The sequence below is a fragment of the Bufo gargarizans genome, chromosome 3 (assembly GCF_014858855.1).
Source record: "Bufo gargarizans isolate SCDJY-AF-19 chromosome 3, ASM1485885v1, whole genome shotgun sequence".
In the NCBI taxonomy this organism is placed as follows: domain Eukaryota; kingdom Metazoa; phylum Chordata; class Amphibia; order Anura; family Bufonidae; genus Bufo; species Bufo gargarizans.
Window position 1 is genome coordinate 254,524,513 of NC_058082.1, and position 25,927 is coordinate 254,550,439.

Below are 25,927 nucleotides of genomic sequence, written 5' to 3' on the forward strand. Positions count from 1 at the left end.
ATGCCAAACCCCCCTCCTCAATCTTGCACAACCTCTAGTTGATAACTCTACTTGTTACTTGATAACCCTTTTTAGTTTTGGAATCTCTGTGATTCAAGGACCTTATGTTGAAGTGTAAGATCCTCACCTGTCTCACACTCTGGTGTGTCCAAAAAGGGTCCTCGTGGAGCTGCGGGACATGTTACGCGTGTCTCCATTGATACACCAGCTCCGACCCCTTTGCGAACCGACGTGGGGATGCGTTCGCATGTGCGCCGGAGGGAAAGACCACATGGCTTTCTGGGACAGCTTGGCCGGGCTAGTGGCAGTATGTTGCGGCCAAGCTTGTCTCCTGTGCCTGTTGCGGATTCCATTCCGGTGTCCATGTTGACGCACTCGTACACTCTTGCAGAGCCTGTCGTGCATCCGCATTTACATTCGAAAACGAGTTTGCAAGGGGATACGCGGTCACGTGTAAGCGCTTCTTATGCGCTTTGCCTACCAGCGAAGGGAATAGCACCTGGCCGCAAGTTCAAAGCAGATTAGAGGGCCAGCATTGGTCTAATATACTACAGACTAACCAAAGCCTTGTACACAGGTGTAGGGCAGGATCATGACCTATGGGGAGTGGACACTTGGCGCCTGGGATTTGTTAGCAGGCACATAAAAGGTGGCCTCCCAGGTCAGTCAGTGCCCACTGTTATCTTCCCTCATCCAGGTGCAGGTCAGTACTGCTTGCTGCTGACTGAAGTTTGCTTGGACTTCGTCTGTTTCAGTGGGACCCAGGGCCCGGGATTTTCTGTGTCGCTTCCGTTCACTTGGCAAGTTACACAAGGACTTATGCACGGATCGGGACTACTCCTGGCTTACCTTTGTTTTGTTTGCCTGATATTAGCTCCAGTAAAGTTTTGCCTGCACTTTATTTTGTTAATAAACCCCTTGACTTCATCTTCACTGGTCCGGTTTGTTGGTGCCTTGCATTACATGAAGTCATGTTAAGGGCGTATTCTGGCCCGCGTCAGTTAGTATTCTGTGGAAACCATGTAAGGTATACTGTACATCACTGTTTTATCCCAGAGTTTGTTACAGACATGATATCAATCTCTGATCACTGTTCTCTTATTCTGTATATTAAGTAACTTCTTGTTAAATGAAAAGAGGGTATGTCTGCTGTAGTTCTCATTACTGAACACAGCTATTGCTAAATGTCATGTATTACAGTGTGTAGCTATGTATGTCATTTTACATCTTGTTATTATAACAGTTCTTTTTCAGCGTACCTAGGAACTACTACATTGGCCTTTATAGTTAAGTTCGGTTTCCTTGGATCTTTAAATGAAAAGCAATCAACTCTTCACTTTTGAACAGCAGGTGAAAGAATGGATATGCTTAAGATTTAAAGGTCATATTTAGTTGTACTTTACCATTGTGCGCATGCTGATTTTTCTTCTAGGTGTAATCAGTCATCTAACCTTATAATTGCTAAATGTTCCACCAAACTTCAGACTCAAAGTTCTGATTCTAATTATATTGCATAGCGGAAAATAGGAAAAGGATCAAGAAACTTGAAATAGATCTAATCTTTCAATACTATTCATTGCTCTTACCATAAAGCTACTTTCAAAGATTTTTCTTTACTTATATGAATGTATTTTATGATTATTGATAGGCTGAGTGGGTAAAGTTTTACCTCGTGGTGTAACTGTCCAATCAATACATGATTGCACTGAGAAATAACTCTACTCCTTTTAAAAAGGAAGTTGACCTTTCTAATTCAAAGACAGTAATAACTGTTAAATGGGTTGTTCTAACCTATCACAATTTTAGTTATGACCCCAGCCAAAAGAAAGAAAATAACTTACCTATTCCCTACCATCTCCACTGCTTCTAGTTTACCCTCATGTGCTCCACTGCAGGAATTCATTGGTCTCAACGGTGACATGTCTACAAATGAATAGCTTCAGTGCTGCATGTGATAACGGATGAGTCATCATAGATCCAGGAGATTGGAAGCAGCAGGGATTGGACACTGAGCATTGAAACAGAGTGCTCAGCACTTTCTGGGCCATAACTAAAGTTACAACTAAGGTCCGACAACCTGTTTAACTCTATGCAAAGACAATTGTAGGCAGGAATCTTCTATGTAATGGTCACTGATGGGGAAATGTAGCATTGCCTAGTTGACATTCAGATGCATGGATGGGCTGCATCATTGAGCGATCCCAGGGTTATTTTTGGGCTTGGAACACAGCTTAGTTATTGTGTCTTACTCAGTAGAGGGAGGCTGGCCATGCACCCTCTGAAACTGGAGCTATCTAGTGTAGTTTTATCGCATCAGACAGAGTCTGGAATTAGCAGTCGAGTTGAAAGGAGGCTGCCTCCTGGTTGTTCGATGAGAGGCCTATTTCAGGAGATACACAATCCCTGGAATTGAGCAACCTAAAGGTCTGAGAGGAAAAAAGTAAAAAACGTTGAGAGACTTTTTAGAACTTGGTGAGTGCGTGTGCAGAAAGGTAAGGATAATTTGGACTTTGCTGCTTGTGGAAAGGGTTGTAGTATCCAACACCTACCACGTTTTTGAGAGCCTTGTATACCTTTGTAATTCAGGAATATTGAAAGTGTATTTAGAGAGAGACTCAGCCAGCCATCTTGTAGCCCGCTATCCCATATTCAGCCTTGCAAAGAGTGTGTAGACTAGAGAGACAGCCTAACCTTTCAAGTGCCTGTGAAATACCCCAGAACTGTGACTGCCTTATATGTTTTATACTTTTAAGACTTATTTGGTGTCATTTATCAAACTGGTGTAGAGTAGAACTGGATTAGTTGCCCACAGCAACCAATTATATTCCACCTTTCATTTTTGTAAGCGCCTTTGGAAAATAAAAGGTGGAATCTGATTGGTTGCTATGGACAACTAAGCTAGTTCTACGTTACACCAGTTTGATAAATGACCCCCATTATCTTCAGTAGAGATGGCCTTGCGGTTCGCCCGACGGTCGTTTCGCAGTGAACTTTGGGTGTTCTCGATTCACCGAACATGCGAACATATGGAGATATTCACGCCCGCCATATTCTTTTACATTGTAAATAACTTTGACCCATGAAACATCCATCAGCACATGGACATACCCCCGACCTTATAAATAAACCTGATCTGGCCGCCATTTTAGATTCAGTATTTTGCCAGTGTAGGGAGAGGTTGCTGTGTGGAGCAGGGACAGGCTGTCAGGGACACCAAACGCTAAGCTAATAGGGCCACAAAAGTCTTTTTAAGGACTGGTATAGGTGTGCTATCAATAGGTGTGATACACAGAGGAGTGCTATATACTTATAATACACTTTTATAATGAGTCAAAAAAACATAGATGTATATAGTGATCACCTGGAAGTCAGGGGCCATTACTAGGGCCATTTTTATATAGGGTGTCGGAAGGTTCCGGACAGGGTCACTCTTATAAGGGCCGGTGGTCTGTGGTTAGACTATCAGGGCGAGAATAGCACCGCCCTGTAGGGCAATATCAGGGACAGTTCTTTGCCCACCCTGTCCTCCAATACCACATCATCATCATCATCTAGCCCAGGGATAGATGTTTTTTGCTTTTCCTTTGGGATTCATGGATGTGCACTGGAACCCCCCGGATTGTGGTAGGACAAATGGTTTCTGATTTGGTGCCGCCGAGCACCTGATTTAGTGCTGCCGAGCACTTGTTATTGCCTACCACATCTAAGCTTTTTGCTTAAATTTAATGATTTAATTTATTTTCATTTTGAGAGATATCTTTTCCATTCACATGTCCACAAAATGGGTCCGCATCCATTCCGCAATTTTCAATGGGGCTGGAATGTGCTGTCTGCATCCGCATTTACGGAATGCACATTGCCGGTGTCTGTGTTTTGTGGATCTGCAAAACACTTACGGACGTGTGAATGGACCCTCATAGTAACATTATTAAAGATTATGTTTTATCTTCATGTATATGCTAATGAATTGCCTTCCTTGTACAATGTTATAATATACTTTCTATGTTAGAAAGTATATTATAGTGCATTTTTATTGTGCTGCAGTTGTGTGCGGTTCTGCTGCGATAATGCAGGTATATAGAGGGACAAGCGTTATTGGAACAAATAATTTCTACCAGTGTCATATACCAGTCCCCCCCAAAAAAATAACTGATTGAAGCGGGTGTTATATACCAATATACTTTCTTTATAGTGCATTTGGGTACTGTACAGTGCATTTGCGCATGCACGTACGCGAAAATTATATTGCCAATATTTTGCATTGAAAAAAATTATGAATAGAGATCGCAAATTCAAATAATACATCTAGTATGTCACTGTCCATGTTGTGGGACTATTTGTGCCCTTCTAGCAATTATTTCTTGGCTGAAAATATATGCACTGAAGGTTTTTCAGGTTCGCCTGCCATTAAAATTAATGGAACCCGCCGCAAACAACCGTCCTTGGCAGATGTTCGTCCATCACTATCCTTCAGTAAAGTGACTGCATATCAATAAACTGGGCCTGGCCATTGGATCAGTTCTCCTGCTTTGCACCCAATCATCCAACACTAAAGGCAACTCACCTAACACCAGGCAGGAGACACCAAAAGTTAAGGGTGTGCCCGATGGAAGAAAGGGTGCATCCTCAAGTCACTGCACGACTCCATGGACCCTTATCTGTGCCACCACTACCACTCCTACACTCCTCACTGGATTCCCAGGCAGGTCGTTCTACTTTTATATCCAAAATTGTAATGAATTTTAAATGAACAAATGCATTCATTTTTCACCTTAATTTAATCGTACAACAGTCTGTTAGGCAAACATCTACACAAGCCTTACAATTTTCTAAACTTTCTAACTCTTCGTGCCTTGTCCAGTGCTTAAACTTTTTCATTCTGAATTTTTTTTAATGCTCTTTAAGTTGTGAAGTGCTTAAATGTGACATATCACACCGGGTGGTCCATGATCCATGCTGCTTCAGGTTTCGTGATGTTTTGGTCCAATCTAGTTAACTAATGCAACCTGACAGGGATTAATCAATAGTCTGCCTCAGGAGAAACTGAGGATGAGGGACGTTTGTAAAAAGTTGATTCATGTTTGGCAGTACCAACTTTACATTTTTAAGTCTTACATTTTGTATAGGCTGGAGAAGAGATGAACATTGTAAAATCATGTTAAAAAAAGTAAATAAGGCATATAAATATAATTGATATATTTAATATTCATAGAATATATCGTTGTGGATAAAAATAATGGTGAAACTGGTTAATGTTTAAGGAAGGAGGCTACAAATAAATTAACATACAGTACTAGTGCATCACAATAAATTAGAATATCATTGAACAGTTAATTCTCATATATTATACAGTTTTATACACACAAAGTGTGATCTAAAAAAAGCATACTTGCCTTTAAGAAGGCTGCTACTGCTGCAAAGAGGCCGTTGCAGCCTTCTTGATTGCGCAAAATCTTGCATAGGGTGATGTATGACCTAACGACACCATTATCAGTAGTGATGGCCAAACATCGTCCGGGACAATTTGCAAACGCGATCAAATGTTCGCGAACCGCAAGTTCGCAGCGGGCCCCATTCACTTTAATGGCAGGTGAACCTGAAAAACCTTCAGGTCATATTTGCAGCCACCAAATACTTACAAGAAGTGCACAAAAAGTCCCACAACATGGACAGTGACATACCAGAGGGGGATCAATGGCAAAAATTCACAAAAAACATATGTATTTAAATCAGGGGCCATTTTTATGCATCTTAAAGGGAAATTCTCAGAAATGTGCCCTGCTGAAGCCTAGAAAATGTTTATTTTAGGCCACGAGAGTACGGTTCTTAAAAAATAGGCATTCACCTGACATAAAAGAAATTGTGATTATGTGGCTCAAGGTACAATATGCGGTCAATGAATACAAATTTTAATGTAGGCCACTAGAGTACAGGCCCAAAACATTAGGCAATAGGCATTCACCGGACAGAAAAGAACAAGTGATTATGTGGTTGGAGGTATTTTAGACGGTCATTGGAAATCTATTTTACTGCCGGCCAGTGGACTACAGGCCCCAAAAATTATTCATTCACCGTACAGAAACGAACAATTGATAATGTGGCTGGATGTACATTAGGCGGTCACCGTATAACAATTTTACGGTTGGCCAGTTAGATTACATGCCCCAAACATTATGCATTCACCATACATAAATTATCAAGTGATTATGTGGCTGAAAGTATATAAGACGGTCAATGGATATAAATTTTACTGCAAGCCAGTGGACTACAGGACCCAAAAATTATGAATTCACTGTACAGACAATAACAAGTAATTATATGGCTGGAGGTATATTAGACGGTCATTGGATATCAATTTTACTGCATGACAGTACAGATAGATGTGAAATATATACAGATGTAGTAGAGTTAACACACATGCTTTCTGAGACGCGTTATCTAAACTAAATGCGTTAAGCAAACACCATCAATTGCTTTTCAATGGCTTTTGTTTCAAGATAACGCGATGAGTTAAGAATTCAACGTACATAAATGATCAAGTGATTATGTGGCTGGAGGTATAGTAGACGGCCATTCAATATACATTTTACTGCAGGCCAGTGTAATATAGGCCCCAAACATAAGACATTCACCGGACAGAAAAGAACAAGTAATTATGTGGCTGGAGGCATATTAGACGGTCATTGGATATTAATTTTACTGCAGGCCAGTACAAATAGATGTCAAATACATATGTTTAAAAGAACAAAAAATATTACCCAAAATTGGATTAAAAACATGGCTAACAAAATCCCCCCTCTTGAAAAAAAAACAAATGATAATAGTTGAAATTCAATAACACGTGGTCGTCACGGGTGTTGAATTCCTCCGAGGAACCAAACATTAGGCATTCAACGGATAGAAAAGGCCTTTTATACCACTGTATTTACCTAAGACAGGGACCATTATTTGTTCTGGGTGGTGGTGGATATTTGTGGGCTGTCATGAGTAAATTCAATTAAATGTGGTTGTTACAGGTGTTGAATTCCTCCGAGATCCATACCTCATTTAATTTTAGAAATGTGAGGTAGTCCACACTGTCGTGAGCTAGGCGAGTGCGCTTATCGGTCACGATCCCCCCTGTTGCGCTAAACCTCCTTTCGGACAGGACACTCGACGAGGGGCAAGTCAAGAGTTCCATGGCAAATTGTGCCAGCTCTGGCCACAGGTCAAGCCTGCACACCCAGTAGTCCTGGGGTTCCTCACTTCTCAGAGTGTCCACATCGGCCATTAACACGGTGTAGTCGTTTCCTGAGGCTGGATCTGGAGGGCGGCAGTCGATGGGTTAGCTGCAAGAATGATCTCATATCTGAAGTGCATGCGCGGTAGGATTGGTACTCACAACTGTTTCTCTGTGGGTTGAAATTCCTCTGCCAGCCCCTGCAAAAGCAGAATGCAGCATCTCTCGCAGCAAGGCCTGGAAATACTGCATTCTGACAGCCCTCTGTAATGCTGGTAACATGTCTGCCATTTTGTGTTTGTACCTGGGGTCTAAGTATGTTGCCACCCAGTACTGGTCCTTGCCCTTTATGTTTTTTATACAGGGGACCCTCTTCAAACACTGGAGAATGAAGGCCCCCATTTGCATTAAATTGGAAGCGGTGGAATGGGCTGGCTCCTGCTCATCGCCCCAGGAGAATGTCGTCTTCTGTCGCCTCCCCCCATCCACGGACAGGCCTTATCCTCTTCTGACTCCTCTTCAGACTCCTGCTTGTCCCCCCTGAGAATTCATTCAGCATTGTGACTTCCTCATCTTTTTGCTCCTGCTCCTTGACGGCTTGATCAATTGCACAATGCAATGCACGCTCCAGAAAGAAGGCTTAAGGTACAATGTCACTGATGGCACCCTGGCTGCGAATGGCTGCAGAAGTCTGTATGCATCACGCATGAGCAGCCACTGGCGCGGTGAAGAAAAAAAAAGCTCCCAGAACCTGTCCTGCCGCAGAGTTCGTACAGGTAGAATGGCTAGAGATTTTCCTGGCCTGCCGCAAGACGTCCTGAATCCTGGGGTATTTGGCAGCGAATTGCATGGCACATGTGTCATTTTGCCGTGTTTCAGCACGCTCAGCAGATTATCACCATTTTTTCACACCACTTTACCAACTGTCGTATTGAGGGGGTTTAGCCACTGATTGGCCTGTGACTGCAAAGATGAAAGGACTGCATGACCGGTGTGGCTCTTGGCTTCCAGGCACAACAGTCGCAGCACATCATGGCAACGTCTTACGTGGCACGTCAAATAGGTTCTGGGAAGCATGGGGGGTGCACGTAAGAGACAGTAGCAGTGAAAAGGAGGAGTCAGCTGAGGAGGAGACGGAGGATGGAGTAGGAGGAGGAGAAGAAGAGGCAGGCCTGTCTTCGGACAGATGCTGGAGGTGCATGGAGGATAGAGGAACCTTCTTTCATATTTGCTGGGACTGTCCTCTGATAAACAAATGGTGGTCAGACATCTTCCATACTAGTAACCTAATCTGTTCGACCTCTGTACAATCGTCCCCTAACGTCCCTCTTCTCTCCCACTTTGATGAGGGTGACTCTCCCCCATCACCTTACCTTTTTAACCAACTGTTGATAGCAGCTCGCCTCTTAATCCCTAAGCACTGGCTTCAAACCTCTTTACCCTCTATTGAGCAGCAGAACTTGAAGATAGACCAGCTTTATCGCTTTGAAGTACTCTCTTTATGAGAATCATGCACAAACCCAGTTTTTCTCAAACGTTGGGATCCTTGGTCGAAACATAGGTTCTCTAAACCAGTATAATGCTCTTAACATTTTGTAATGGCTATTCGTCTGTTTTGGCTTTCACTGCTCATGGGTGGACGTTCCACTGTCTCTCTCTCATTAATGATTGTGAGGCTAATGGAGATGCTAATTTTTATTGACATATATCTTTTCTTACTCCATTGATGCTAGCCTAGCCGACCACTGTCTCTCCATAAGGATATCTAGGCATTAGAAACATCACCAAGCCTCCTTTTTAGTAGCCCCTAGTCCTACTATGTTACTATCTCATACAATTACTTATTTGTTGATTTGTTCTCATTAGTATCTTGTACCATGTTACATCTTTGTTTGTGACTTGTTACTTTGTTTTATTGAAAACAAAATAAACAATTTAATAAATGCAAAAAGAAGAGGCAGGCCTGCATGCACAGCAAATCCACACGGGTGCCACAGGTTACATGCTTGACAGCCGTCAGAAGGTTTACCCAGTGGGCAGTAATAGTCATGCACCTTCCTTGCCCATGTTTGCTAGACCACGTGTCTGTGGTCAGATGTTTATTGGCACCAGGGGCGTACATAGAAATCACTGGGCCCCATGGCAAGAATCTGAATTGGGCCCCCTTGTGAGTGACTTATTGCACCCCTTAAGGTATGGGCACATCTACTGCAGACGTTCCAGCAAAAGCCTCCTCTGCAGAATCTAGCAAAAACACAGGGCAAAACAATCTTGAATGACCCGATTATTGTGAATGGGATCCAGCAGGTGCCAGCAGTGTTTGGCATATGCTGGATCTGACGATTCTGGTATTCTGCTGGTATGCTGGAACGGAATACCAAAATTTGATGGCAAGTGATTACTAAGCCTTACCCGATGAATTGTGCCCGCTGCTGCTACTTTTTATATAGTGTCATCCTTCTCCCCGATGCTGACTTACTGTTTGTGCTGCTGGCAGAGCACGGTCAGGGCCAGGGGCAGATCTTCACAGCACTAGTCTGGAGTCTGGACTGGTGACAGTGAGGGATCAGGTCAGGTCTGGACTGGTCAGTCTGGTCACAGTGTGACGCGTGCTGGCAAAGGAAGAGGACAGGGTCATTTTCCAAAGTGCAGACACAGAAATCTAAAGGATTTTATCCAGTCACAACTGATGTTTTTCTGACTGCTGCAGAACCTCCTAATACACACCTCAGCTGCTGCAGAACCTCCTAATACACACCTCAGCTGCTGCAGAACCTCAGCTGCTACTCCATCTGAGACAAGTCAGCAGGAGTCTGAACAGGAGTCAGAGGTGGATGGTAGCTGGAGAGAGGAGGAGAACCAAGAAGAGCAGGCTTTGAGGAGTACTTTAAACATTTCGGGGATCCCTGGTGTTGTCCGTGGCTGGGGGGAGGAGACCGAGGACAACATTCTCCTGTGCGGTGAGCAGGAGCCAGAGCGCTCAACCGCTTCCAATTTAGTGAAAATGGGGGCCTTCATGCTCTAGTGTTTGAAGAGGGACCCCTGTTTAAAAAGGATAAAGGCAAGGACTTGTACTGGGTGGCAACATACTTAGACCCCTGGTACAAACACAAAATGACGGACATGTTACTAGCATCACAGAGGGCTGGCAGAATGCAGTATTTTCAGGCCTTGCTGTGAGAGATGCTACATTCTGCTGGTAGAAAAAAAAATTGCGTTAACATATGTATTTTTTTAATGGACTCTGCAGGATACAAAAATGTGGAGTGCTGCACATTTGTATACATCAAACCAATAGGAAATAATAATCTTCTAGGCTCCAGCAGGGCGCATTTTTTAGAGTTTACCTTTAAAGGGAGTCTGTCACCTCCATATGGCTATATACAGTGCTTACATGGCTCTGTAGCACACCTATACAGTATTGTAACGGTACCTTTGTTCTTTTCTTTAGACTTGCACCAGCAGGAAAAACTAAGTTTTATTCATATGCAAATGAGCACTCGCAAGTGCCCAGAGGCGACGTTTAATGTATAGGTGCCCAGGCCACTCTGCCTTCTTTTCACTTTACTCCTCCCCAGTCTCTGTCTTTGCCCGCCCTCCAAGTCTCTTGCCTCATCGATAGGTCTGGATTTGGAGGACGGGCAAAGGAAGAGGTTGGGGAGGAGTAAAGTGAAAAGAAGGCAGAGCAGCCTGGGCACCTACACACTGAACGCCGCCCCTGGGCACTTGCGAGTGCTCATTTGTAGAGTTGAGCGAACACCTGGATGTTCGGGTTCGAGAAGTTCGGCCGAACATCCCGGAAATGTTCGGGTTCGGGATCCGAACCCGATCCGAACTTCGTCCCGAACCCGAACCCCATTGAAGTCAATGGGGACCCGAACTTTTCGGCACTAAAAAGGCTGTAAAACAGCCCAGGAAAGAGCTAGAGGGCTGCAAAAGGCAGCAACATGTAGGTAAATCCCCTGCAAACAAATGTGGATAGGGAAATGAATAAAAATAAAAATTAAATAAATAAAAATTAACCAAAATCAATTGGAGAGAGGTTCCATAGCAGAGAATCTGGCTTCCCGTCACCCACCACTGGAACAGTCCATTCTCAGATATTTAGGCCCCGGCACCCAGGCAGAGGAGAGAGGTCCCGTAACAGACAATCTGGCTTCATGTCAGCAGAGAATCAGTCTTCATGTCATAGCAGAGAATCAGGCTTCACGTCAGCCACCACTGCAACAGTCCATTGGCATATATTTAGGCCCAGCACCCAGGCAGAGGAGGGAGGTCCCGTAACAGAGAATCTGTCTTCATGTCAGCAGAGAATTAGTCTGCATGTCATAGCAGAGAATGAGGCTTCACGTCAGCCACCACTGCAACAGTCCATTGGCATATATTTAGGCCCAGCACACACACAGGCAGAGGAGAGAGGTCCCGTAACAGAGAATCTGGCTTCATGTCAGCAGAGAATCAGTCTGCATGTCATAGCAGAGAATGAGGCTTCACGTCAGCCACCACTGCAACAGTCCATTGGCATATATTTAGGCCCAGCACACACACAGGCAGAGGAGAGAGGTCCCGTAACAGAGGATCTGGCTTCATGTCAGCAGAGAATCAGTCTGCATGTCATAGCAGAGAATCAGGCTTCACGTCAGCCACCACTGCAACAGTCCATTGGCATATATTTAGGCCCAGCACCCAGGCAGAGGAGAGAGGTCCCGTAACAGACAATCTGGCTTCATGTCAGCAGAGAATTAGTCTGCATGTCATAGCAGAGAATGAGGCTTCACGTCAGCCACCACTGCAACAGTCCATTGGCATATATTTAGGCCTAGCACACAGGCAGAGGAGAGAGGTCCCGTAACAGACAATCTGGCTTCATGTCAGCAGAGAATCAGTCTGCATGTCATAGCAGAGAATGAGGCTTCACGTCAGCCACCACTGCAACAGTCCATTGGCATATATTTAGGCCCAGCACCCAGGCAGAGGAGGGAGGTCCCGTAACAGAGAATCTGTCTTCATGTCAGCAGAGAATTAGTCTGCATGTCATAGCAGAGAATGAGGCTTCACGTCAGCCACCACTGCAACAGTCCATTGGCATATATTTAGGCCTAGCACACAGGCAGAGCAGAGAGGTCCCGTAACAGACAATCTGGCTTCATGACAGCAGAGAATCAGTCTGCATGTCATAGCAGAGAATGAGGCTTCACGTCACCCACCATGTCCGACCATGTCCACGACCATGTCCACGTCCGCGTCCCTTACTAGATGTTTTTCTCATTGTTATGGTTCACCACAACAACAAATATATTATTTGGCCCAATGTATTGTATTCAAATTCAGCGGGATATAAATTTGAGGCCTAGTATTTAGGCGCTGGGTGACCGGTATGGATTTAGTGACAGAATTAGACTTGGAAATGCACAGAAGCGTGTGTGTGTGAAGTTATTCTGAATGACCCAATGTGCACCTTGAATATTATATACCCTTTTAGGGATAGATTTCAAATAGCTCTGATATAGCAGAAACCACTAAATTATGAAATTGCTAAATTGGGAATTGTATTTCAACCCAGAACAAAAAATGTGCTTTGACGGACACTAAATAACTTTCCCAGCCACAACAGGACAGCGGTAACGAGAGATTTAGCAGGATATAAATTTGAGGCCTAGTATTTAGGCGCTGGGTGACAGGTATGGGTTTAGTGCCAGAATTAGACTTGGAAATACACAGTAGCGGGTGTGTGTGAAGTTATTCTGAATGACCCAATGTGCACCTTGAATATTATATACCCTTTTAGGGATAGATTTTAAATAGCTCTGATATAGCAGAAACCACTAAATTATGAAATTGCTAAATTGGGAATTGTATTTCAACCCAGAACAAGAAATGTGCTTGAACGGACACTAAATAACTCGCCCAGCTACAGCACTAAGGACAGATTTAGCGGGATATAAATTTGAGGCCTAGTATTTAGGCGCTGGGTGACCGGTATGGATTTAGTGACAGAATTAGACTGGGATATGGCCAAAAAATAAACAGACTATTGCTGGTTAAATGCACTTGGTGTGACAGCTTCACCCTGATGTAGGCTTTAGCCAAAAAACAACCACACCATTGAGGGTTAAATGCACTTGGTGACAGGCGCAGCTTGCCCCTGATTTAGTATATGGCCAAAAAATGAACAGACTATTGCTGGTTAAATGCACTTGGTGTGACAGCTTCACCCTGATGTAGGCTTTAGCCAAAAAACAACCACACCATTGAGGGTTAAATGCACTTGGTGACAGGCGCAGCTTGCCCCTGATTTTGTATATGGCCAAAAAATGAACAGACTATTGCTGGTTAAATGCACTTGGTGTGACAGCTTCACCCTGATGTAGGCTTTAGCCAAAAAACAACCACACCATTGAGGGTTAAATGCACTTGGTCGCAGCTTGTGCTGGCGCACCACAAGACACAAAATGGCCGCCGATCACCCCAGAAAAATGTGACTGACAAACGGTCTGTGCAGCCTAAAAACAGTGAGCAATTGAGGATCAGCAGCTCAATGATCCACAGCTGCAGATCGATCAGTTAATCAAGTCCTTTGGAGGAGTTAATCTGCCTAATCTCGCCCTACTGTCGCAGCCGCAACCTCTCCCTACGCTAATCAGAGCAGAGTGACGGGCAGCGCTATGTGACTCCAGCTTAAATAGAGGCTGGGTCACATGGTGCTCTGGCCAATCACAGCCATGCCAATAGTAGGCATGGCTGTGATGGCCTCTTGGGGCAAGTAGTATGACGCTTGTTGATTGGCTGCTTTGCAGCCTTTCAAAAAGCGCCAAGAAAGCGTCACAAAAGCGCGAAGAAAGCGACGAACACCGAACCCGAACCCGGACTTTTACGAAAATGTCCGGGTTCGGGTCCGTGTCACGGACACCCCAAAATTCGGTACGAACCCGAACTATACAGTTCGAGTTCGCTCATCCCTACTCATTTGCATATGAATAAAACTTCGTTTTTCCTGCTGGTGCAAGTCTACAGAAAAGAACAAAGGTACCGTTACAATCCTGTATAGGTGTGCTACAGAGCCATGTAAGCACTGTATATCGCCATATGGAGGTGACAGACTCCCTTTAAGATGCATAGAAATGGCCCCTGATTAAAATACATATTTTTTGTGGGAATTTTGCTGTTGCTGGTGCTGAAGGAATTTCCACCCACAGCGAAACAGGTGCGGGTGCCAATCCTACCGCGCCTGCAAGAAGAGGGCGGTTTAAAGATGTGTTGGCCACTAGTGTTGAGTGAGCATGCTCGGCTGAACACAAGCTTGACTCGAGCATCGTGGAGTTCGGCCGAACACCATGTGTGCTCGAGCGCGATGCTTGAGTCAGTGTATTTAAATCTAATTTAGCCTGTATGTCTATGTAGCCACATAATCACTTGTTCTTTTCTGTCAGGTAAATGCCAAATTTTTGGGGCCTGTACTGGCCTACAGTAAAATTGTTATCCACTGACAATCTAATATACCTCCAGCCACATAATCGCTTGTTCTTATCTGTCTGGTGAATGCCTAATGTTTGGGGCCTATGCTCCACTGGCCTGCGGTAAAATTGTAATCCACTGACTGCCTTATAGTGATGGACATACATCAGCCGGGACGATTCGCAAACACGAACTGCGCATTTGCGATCAAATATTTGCGAACCGCGAGTTTGCGGCGGGCCCCATTCACTTTAATGGCAGGCTAACCTGAAAAGCCTTCAGGTCATATTTGCAGCCAGCAAACACTTACTAGAAGTACACAAATAGTCCCACAACATGGACAGTGATGTACCAGAGGGGAATCATTGGCAAAAATTCCCACAAAAAATATGTATTTTAATCAGGGGCCATTTTTATGCGTCTTAAAGATAAACTCAAAAAAATGCACCCTGCTGGAGCCTAGAAAATTATTATTTCCTATTGGTTTGATGTATACAAATGTGCATCAAATGTGCATTTTTGGTATGCATTAAATGGACTGCAAAAATAGGATGTGAACCCAGCCCCAGTGTCAGAATAAGCACCAGTACAGAGCGGAGCAGCGTGGCGTAGAGGGGAGGCCGCGATGTACTGACAGAGCGCTACCTGGTCCTGGTGGTCTGGTGAGGACTGTGCTGAGGACTGTGCTTCCCAAGGATCATTTTCTACTGGGAAATACAGGGCACAGTATAACACTCTAGAATCTATATAATATAAAGATATTATTCCTACCCCCGAATAATAATACAATTAGGTGGTCATTTATTATATAGAAATACGTCTATGTTAGGCATATTTCTGACACAGATTGTGGCGCAAAGGTCCTTAGCACCACAAGCTGCATATTTTTTTCCACTCACCAGGTCTAAAAAAGGATGCCGTGGGCAGGGAATGGGATACAGTTATTGCCATCCAGTTATTGGATACTACCGCCATACATTGACCAGGATAACACCTCTGTACAGTGACCGGATAACACTGCCATACCGTGACCGGGTAAAAGGGTATAAGAGGGCACAGTAAAGGGAATGACTAGAGGCACTGCACAGGGTGTGGTAAGAGGGCACAATGCAGGGTATAAGGGGGCACAGTACAGGGTGAGGGGCACAGTACAAGGTGGGGGGCTCAATCTCAGTCACATGACTCTGTGACATTAGAAGGTCCTTATGGTGAATGCAGTTCATACACCACCATAATAAGAGGCAGAGGAGTGAGACAGGGGTGTGATTATGTGGCTTGAGATAAAAAATGTAACTGTCGTCCAGTACAGGCCCCAAAAATTAGGCAATAGGCATTCACCTGACTGCAAAGAACTTTGGATTATGTGGCTGGAGGTACATTAGGCAGTCACAGGATAAATATGTAACTGTCGTCCAGTACAGGCCCCAAAAATTAGGCAATAGGCATTCACGTGACTGCAAAGAACTTTGGATTCTGTGGCTAGAGGTACATTAGGCGGTCACAGATTAAATATGTAACTGTCGGCCAGTATAGGCCACAAAAATTAGGCATTTACCTGACAGAAAAGAACAAGTGATTATGTGGCTGGAGGTACAGTATATTAGACGGTCAGTGGATAACAATTTTACTGTAGGCCAGTACAGGCCCCAAAAATTAGGTATTCATCTGACAGAAAAGAACTTGTGATTATATGGCTGGAGGTACATAACGCGGTCACTGACTAAAATTTTACTATAGGCCAGTACAGGCCCCAAAAATTAGGAATTTACCTGACAGAAAAGAAATTGTGATGATGTGGCTGGAGGTACATTAGGCAGTCACTGGATAAAAATTTTACTATAGGCCACTGAAGTAGAGGCCCCAAAAATTAGGCATTCACCTGACAGAAAAGGACCGTTCTTTGTTCTGTGTGGTGGCTGATATGTGTGGGCTGGCATTAGGAATTTTAATTGCACGTGGTCGTCATAGGTGTTGAATTCCTCCGAGATTGATGCCGCATTCAATTTTAGAAATGTGAGGTAGTCCACACTGTCTTGAGGTAGGGGAGTGCGTTTATCGGTCACGATCCCCCGTGATACGCTGAGCGTCCTTTTGGACAGGACACTCGACGAGGGGCAAGCCAAGAGTTCCATTACAAATTGTGCCAGCTTTGGCCACAGGTCAAGCCTGCACACACAGTAGTCCAGAGGTTCCCCACTTCCCAGAGCGTCCACATTGGCCGTTAACCCAATGTAGTCGGAAGCCTGTAGGTCTAGGCGTTCCCTGAGGCTAGATCTGGAGGGAGACTGTCGATGCGTTGGCTGCAAGAATGATCTCATATCCGAAGTGATTAACACATCTTCAAACTGCCCTCTTCTTGCAGGTGCGGTAGCATTGGTACCTGCACCTACACCGCCCATAAAAAAAAAACTCACCACCAAAAATATTTAGTTGGACCGCCTTGAGTTTTGATTTATGGCACGCATTCACTGTAGCATTGTTTGATAGGCTTCTGCAATGTCACAAGATTTATTTCCATCCAGTGTTGCATTAATTTTTCACCAAGATCTTGCATTGATGATGGTAGAGTCTGACTGCTGCGCAAAGCCTTCTCCAACACATCCCAAAGATTCTCAATGGGGTTAAGGTCTGGACACTGTGGTGGACAATCCATGTGTAAAAATGATTTCTTTCACAATTTAAGCCCGATAAATCCATTGTCATCTTGGAATATGCCTGTGCCATCAGGGAAGAAAAAATCCATTGATGGAATACCCTGGTCATTCAGTATGTTCAGGTAGTCAGCTGACCTTATTCTTGAAGTACATATTGTTGCTGAACCTAGACCCCTGACCAACAGCAGCTTGTACACTAGGCACTAGGCATGATGGGTGCATCACTTCATCTGTCTCTCTTCTTACTCTGATGCCCCCATTACTCTGGAACAGGGTAAATCTTGACTCATCAGACCTCATGACCTTCTTCCAGTGCTCCAGAGTCCAATCTTTATGCTCCCGAGCAAATTTAAGCCTTTTTTTCTGGTTTAACTCACTGATTAGTGGTTTTCTTATGGCTATGCAGGAGTTCAGTCGCAATCCCTTTAGTTCCCTTCACATTGTGCGTGTGGAAATGCTCTTACTTTCACTATTAAACATAGCCCTGAGTTCTACTGTTGTTTTTCTTCAATTTCATTTCACCAAACGTTCTTAACCCAATTTTAGTAGTTTCTGCAATCTCGTTAGATGATTTCTCTGCATGATGCATGTTTGTTTAAGAAATGAGAAGCAACTCATTGCACCAGTTGGGGTTAAATAACTTGTTGCCAGCTGAAAGATAATCACCCATGCAGTAATTACCCAATGGGAGGCTCATAACTATTTGCTTAGTTAAATCCAGGTGGCAACTTTTTTTTGGGACAGGCAGTGTATTTCGCTGTGAGTGGAAATTCCTCTGCCAGTGCCCGCAACAGCAGAATGCAGCATCTCTCGCAGCAAAGCCTAAAAATGCTGCATTCTGAAAGCCCTCTGTGATGCTGGTAACATGTCTGCCATTTGTACCAGGGGTCTAAGTACATTGCCACCCAGTACTGGTCCTTGCCCTTTATGCTTTTTATAGGGGGTCCCTCATCAAACACTGAAGCATGAAGGTCCCCATTTGCACTAAATTTGAAATGGTGGAGCTCTCTGGCTCCTGCTCATCGTCTAAGAGAATGTCGTCCTCAGTCTCCTTCCCCCAGCCACGGACAACACCAGGATCCCCGAAATGTTTAAAGCCTGCTCTTCTTTCCCCTCCTCCTCTCCCCAGCCACCATCCTCCAGTGACTCCTCTGCAGATTCCTGCTGACTTGTCTCAGTTGGAGTAGCCCCCCCCCCCCCCGGGAATTAATTCAGCATTGCGACTTCCTCATCTACCAGCTCCTGTTCCTCGAAGGCTTGATCAATGGCAGCCATTTTAGATTATGTGTTTTCTCAGTGGAGGGAGAGGTTGCATTTTGGAGCAGGGACATTTAGGGACACCAAACACTAGCTAATGGGGCCACAAAAGTCCTTTTAAGGACTGGTATAGATGTGATATCGATGGGTGTGTTATAGAGGGGTGTGATATACCAAAAATATACTTTCTAAAATAGAAATTATAATATAGTGTATTTGTATTGTACAGCAGTTTTGTGCAGTTCTGCTGCAATACCGTAGCTAGATAGAGGGACAAACACTATTGGAGTAACTAATTGCATTTTGTGGAAGAAGGTATATAGCACCCCTCAATCAGTATTTGCGGAAAATGGTATATAGCACCCCTCAATCAGTATTCTGTGGAAGCAGGTGTATCGCAGCCCTCAGTCAGTATTTTATTGAAGAAGGTATACAGCAATAGCACCCCTTAATCAGTATTTTGTGGAAAAAGGTATATGGCACTTCTCATTCAGTATTTGGCAGAAACAGGTATATAGCACTCCTCAATCGTTATTTGGCAGAAACAGGTATATAGCACTCCTTAATCAGTATTTGGCAGAAACAGGTATATGGCACCCCTCAATTACTATTTTATGGAGGAAGGTGTATCACAGCCCTCAATCAAAATTTTGTAGAAGAAGATATAGAGCAATAGCACCTCTCAATCATTATGTGGAAGATGGTATATAGCACCCTCAATCAGTATTTTAACAGAAACTGGTATATAGCACCCCTCAATAAGTATTTGGCAGAAACTGGTATATAGCACCCCTCAATCAGTATTTAATGGAAACAGGTATATATTACCCCGTCAATCAGTATTTTGTTGAAGAAGGCATATGGCACCCCTCAATCAGTATTTTGTGGAAGCAATTGTAACGCAGCCCTTAATCAGTATTTGGAGGAAGAAGGTATATAGCACCCCTCAATCAGTATTTGTCGGAAACAGGTGTATCGCAGCCCTCAATCAGTATTTTGAGGAAGCAGGTGTATCGCAGCCCTCAATCAGTATTTGGTGGAAAAAGAAATATAGAAATAGCACCCCTCAATCAGCATTTTGTAAAAGAAGGTATATGGCACCACTCAATCAGTATTTGGTGGAAACAGGTATATAACCCCTGATTGAGGGGTGCTATTGCTATATACCTTCTTCCATAAAATACTGACTGAGGGCTGCGATACACCTAGTTCCACAAAATACTGATTGAGGGGTGCCATATCATAGCATCCCTCAATGAGTATTTGGCGGAAACTGGTATATAGCACCCCTCAATCAGTATTTTGTTGAAAAAGGTATATGGCACCGCTCAATCAGTATTTGGTGGAAACAGGTATATGGCACCCCTCAATCAGTATTTTGTGGAAGCAATTGTAACGCAGCCCTTAATCAGTATTTGGAGGAAGAAGGTATATAGCACCCCTCAATCAGTATTTGTCGGAAACAGGTGTATCGCAGCCCTCAATCAGTATTTTGAGGAAGCAGGTGTATCGCAGCCCTCAATCAGTATTTGGTGGAAAAAGAAATATAGAAATAGCACCCCTCAATCAGCATTTTGTAAAGAAGGTATATGGCACCACTCAATCAGTATTTGGTGGAAACAGGTATATAACCCCTGATTGAGGGGTGCTATTGCTATATACCTTCTTCCATAAAATACTGACTGAGGGCTGCGATACACCTAGTTCCACAAAATACTGATTGAGGGGTGCCATATCATAGCATCCCTCAATGAGTATTTGGCGGAAACTGGTATATAGCACCCCTCAATCAGTATTTTGTTGAAAAAGGTATATGGCACCGCTCAATCAGTATTTGGTGGAAACAGGTATATGGCACCCCTCAATCAGTATTTTGTGGAAGCAATTGTAACGCAGCCCTTAATCAGTATTTGGAGGTAGAAGGTATATAGCACCCCTCAATCAGTATTTGTCGGAAACAGGTGTATCGCAGCCCTCAATCAGTATTTTGAGGAAGCAGGTGTATCGCAGCCCTCAATCAGTATTTGGTGGAAAAAGAAATATAGAAATTGCACCCCTCAATCATCATTTTGTGGAAGAAGGTATATGGCACCACTCAATCAGTATTTGGTGGAAACAGGTATATAACCCCTGATTGAGGGGTGCTATTGCTATATACCTTCTTCTATAAAATACTGACTGAGGGCTGCGATACACCTAGTTCCACAAAATACTGATAGAGGGGTGCCATATCATAGCATCCCTCAATGAGTATTTGGTGGAAACTGGTATATAGCACCCCTCAATCAGTATTTTGTTGAAAAAGGTATATGGCACCGCTCAATCAGTATTTGGTGGAAACAGGTATATAGCACCCCGTCAATCAGTATTTTGTGGAAGAAGGTACATGGCACCCCTCAATCAGTATTTGTCGGAAACAGGCATATAGCACCCCTCAATCAGTATTTGGTGGAAACAGGTATATGGCACCCCTCAATCACTATTTTGTGGAAGCATGTGTATCGCAGCCTTCAATTAGTATTTGGTGGAAGAATGTATATATAGCAATAGCACCCCTCAATCAGTATTTTATGGAAGCAGGTGTATCATAGCTCTTAATCAGTATTTGGTGGAAGAAGTTATATAGCAATAGCACCCCTCAATCAGTATTTTGTGGAAGAAGGTATATGGCACCCCTCAATTAGTATTTGGTGGAAACAGGTATAAAGCAGCCCTCAATCAGTATTTTGAGGAAGCAGGTGTATCGCAGCCCTCAATCAGTATTTGGTGGAAAAAGAAATATAGAAATAGCACCCCTCAATCAGCATTTTGTGGAAGAAGGTATATGGCACCACTCAATCAGTATTTGGTGGAAACAGGTATATAACACCCCTCAATCAGCATTTGGCAGAAACAGGTATATAGCACCCCTCAATCAGTATTTTGTGGTAAAAGTTACATGGCACCCCTTAGCGACAACACCACCTCCCGTCCCAGAGGCCACCCAGCTTTTGACCGGCTCCACAAAATTCGGCCCCTCATAGACCACTTCAACCAGAAATTTGCAGATTTGTATACCCCTGAGCAAAACATCTGCGTAGACGAGTCCCTAATACATTTTACCGGGCGCCTTGGCTTCAAACAATACATCCCAAGCAAGCACGCCCGGTATGGGGTCAAATTGTATAAGCTCTGTGAAAGGGCCACAGGCTATACCCACAAATTTCGGATCTATGAGGGAAAAGATCAGACCCTGGAGCCGGTCGGTTGCCCTGACTACCTGGGGAGCAGTGGGAAGACAGTCTGGGACTTAGTGTCACCCTTATTTGGCAAGGGGTACCATCTTTATGTGGACAATTTCTACACAAGTGTGGCCCTTTTCAGGCATTTGTACCTAGAACAGATTGGCTGCTGTGGCACCGCGCGAACTAGTCGCGCGGGCTTCCCCTAACAGCTCGTTACCACCCATCTTGCAAGGGGGAAGAGGGCTGCCTTGTATAACCAAGAACTGCTCGCGGTGAACTGGAGAGACAAGCGTGACGTTTACATGCTATCCTCCATTCACGCAGACATGACAATCCAAATTGAGCGAGCAACCAGTGTCATTGAAAAGCCCCTCTCAGTCCACGACTATAACCTTCACATGGGAGGGGTGGACTTCAATGACCAAATGTTGGCTCCGTATTTAGTTTCCCGACGCACCAGACGCTGGTATAAGAAGGTGTCTGTATATTTAATTCAATTGGCTCTGTATAATAGTTTTGTTCTCTACAGTAAGGTTGGGAGAACAGGATCCTTCCTCAAATTTCAGGAAGAGATCATCGAGAACCTCCTGTATCCAGGAGGTTCCGTGGCCCCATCCACCAGTGTAGTGAGCCGTCTACACGAGCGACATTTCCCCAATGTCGTTGCTGGTACCTCAACCCAACCATCACCCCAAAAAAGATGTCGTATCCGTAGCAGGAGTGGAATAAGGCGTGACACCCGCTATTTCTGTCCTGACTGCCCTGACCACCCTGCCCTATGCTTAGGGGAGTGTTTCCGGAAGTACCACACACAGGTACACTTAGCATAGGGATCACATCTCACAGGACAGGTACACAGGGCTATTAGGGCCCATTCACACATAGCTGCTGCAAACCTCTCCTTTCACCTTAGACAAAGTGCATAATGCACTTCGCCACATCTTTGGGCGATTTGCGCTTTGCACATTGTCCCATGGGGAAGGAGAGGTTTGTCCTATAAAGGTAAAAACAAAACAAACAAAAAAAAAACACCAGTAAGCAAAAAAGTTAACGTCCGTTCCAAAAGTTAAATAAAGTTTATATGTTCTGATCAAAGGTTATTATAAAGTTAATAAAATTATTGCGTTGCGGCCTGGTTTTTTCTTTTTTTTTTTTACCTTTCAGGTGGACCAACCGATCGACTAGCTGCAGCACTGATGTGCATTCTGACAGTAGCATTGCGCTGCTGTCAGATTACACAAAAGTCGGTGTATGCGGCGCTGCAAGACGAGATTTCTCCTCTGCAGTAAAAGATACGTTTGCCGAGGCATATGAGCTGAGGAGGTGGCGGTGTTCATATGCTTTGGCAAACACTTTGTATATAAAAAAATAAATAAAAAAATCCAGTCAATGATTTATTTATCGACATCGATTGATGTGAATGGAGAAATCGGGTTTGCCAGGGCATACGAGCTAAGTGGGTATGGCTGTTGGGCGGAGCTCCTATGTCCTGGCAGACGCCTTTCCCCTTTTTTTTGGCAGAGATTTTTTCATCCACATTGATCGATGCGAATGAAGAAATCTGTGCTGTTCATTTTTTTCTTTCAGCCCAGAGGCTGAACGGAAAAATAAAATCTCATTACCTGTATGCTCAATATAAGGAGAATAGCAGAAACTCCTAATGCTGACCATACATGTAATGATTGCAGAGACCCTCAAATGCCAGGGCAGTACAAACACCCCGCAAATGACCCCATTTTGGAAAGAAGACACCCCAAGGTATTCGCTGAGGGGCATATTGAGTCCATGAATGATTGAAATTTTTGTCCCAAGTTAGCGGAAAGTGAGACTTTGTGAGAAAAAAACAAAAAAAATCAATTTCCGCTAACTTATGCCCAATTTTTTTTTCCGGTGAACTCGCCAGGCCCCTCATTGAATACCTTGGGGTGTCTTCTTTCCAAAATGTGGTCACATGTGGGGTAGTTATACTGCCCTGGCTTTTTAGGGGCCCTAAAGCGTGAGAAGAAGTCTGGGATCCAAATGTCTAAAAATGCCCCCCCTAAAAGGAATTTGGGCACCTTTGCGCATCTAGGCTGCAAAAAAGTGTCACACACGTGGTATCGCCGTACTCAGGAGAAGTTGGGTAATGTGTTTCGGTTTTGGGTAATGTGTCATTTTACATATACCCATGCTGGGTGAGATAAATATCTTGGTCAAATGCCACCTTTGTATAAAAAAATGGATCTTTTGCCGAGATATTTCTCTCACCCAGCATGGGTATATGTAAAATGACACCCCAAAACACAGTCCCCAACTTCTCCTGAGTACGGCGATACCACATGTGTGACACTTTTTTGCCGCCTAGGTGGGCAAAGGGGCCCACATTCCAAAAAGCACCTTTCGGATTTCACAGGCCATTTTTTACAGATTTTGATTGCAAACTACTTTGCACGCATTTGGGCCCCTAAAATGCCAGGGCAGTATAACTACCCCACAAATGACCCCATTTTGGAAAGAAGACACCCCAAGGTATTCCATGAGGGGCATGGTGAGTTCCTATAATTTTTTATTTTTTGTCACAAGTTAGCGGAAAATTGTGATTATTTATTTATTACAAAGTGACCCCCAAAATGTGGTCACTTGTGGGGTAGTTATACTGCCCTGGCATTTTAGGGGCCCAAATGCGTGCAAAGTAGTTTGCAATCAAAATCTGTAAAAAATGGCCTGTGAAATCCGAAAGGTGCTCTTTGGAATGTGGGCCTCTTTGCCCACCTAGGCTGCAAAAAAGTGTCACACATGTGGTATCGCCGTACTTAGGAGAAGTTGGGGAATGTGTTTTGGGGTGTCATTTTACATATACCCATGCTGGGTGAGATAAATATCTTGGTCAAATGCCAACTTTGTATTAAAAAAAATGGGAAAAGTTGTCTTTTGCCGAAATATTTCTCTCTCCAAAAAACACTCCAAAACACATTGCCCTACTTCTTCTGAGTACGGCGATACCAGATGTGTGGCACTTTTTTGCAGCCTAGGTGGGCAAAGGGGCCTACATTCCAAAGAGCACCTTTTGGATTTCACAGGCCATTTTTTGCACATTTTGATTTCAAACTACTTCGCACGCATTTGGGCCCCTAAGTATAACTACCCCACAAGTGACCCCATTTTGGAAAGGAGACACCCCAAGGTATTTCATGATGGGCATAGTGAGTTCATGGAAGTTTTTATTTTTTGTCACAAGTTAGTGGAATATGAGACTTTGTAAGGGAAAAAAAAACTAGCTAGCTAGCTTGTGACAAAAAATAAAAAGTTCTATGAACTCACTATGCCCATCAGCGAATACCTTAGGGTGTCTACTTTCCGAAATGGTGTCATTTGTGGGGGTTTTCTACTGTCTGGGCATTGTAGGACCTCAGGAAACATGACAGGTGCTCAGAAAGTCAGAGCTGCTTCAAAAAGCGGAAATTCACATTTTTGTACCATAGTTTGTAAATGCTATAACTTTTACCCAAACCATTTTTTTTTACCCAAACATTTTTTTTTATCAAAGACATGTAGAACAATAAATTTAGCAAAAAATTTATATATGGATGTCGTTTATTTTTTAAACATTTTACAACTGAAAGTGAAAAATATAATTTTTTTGCAAAATTTTTGTTAAATTTCGATTAATAACAAAAAAAGTCAAAATGTCAGCAGCAATGAAATACCACCAAATGAAATCTCTATTAGTGAGAAGAAAAGGAGGCAAAATTCATTTTGGTGGTAAGTTGCATGACCGAGCAATAGGGTGAAAGTAGTGTAGTTCAGAAGTGTAAAAAGTGGCCTGGTCATTAAGGGTGTTTCAGCTAGGGGGGCTGAAGTGGTTAAAGTGAATGTGCCCCGCCGCGAATGCCCGGTTAGCGAAACGTCCCAGCCGATGTTCGTCCATCACTACTTCTCACATCAAGGATTCTATAAATTTTGAATTCTAATTGGCCTGCAACCTCCACATACTTTTTAAGTAAGGATTTATGGAAAACATTATGGATACGATAGGAGTCAGGTAACCGTAACCTAAAAGACTGGGTTAATGATTTCAACTATTTCATAAGGACCAATAAACAGTAGTGCAAATTTATTTGAAGGTCCATCACTTGAAG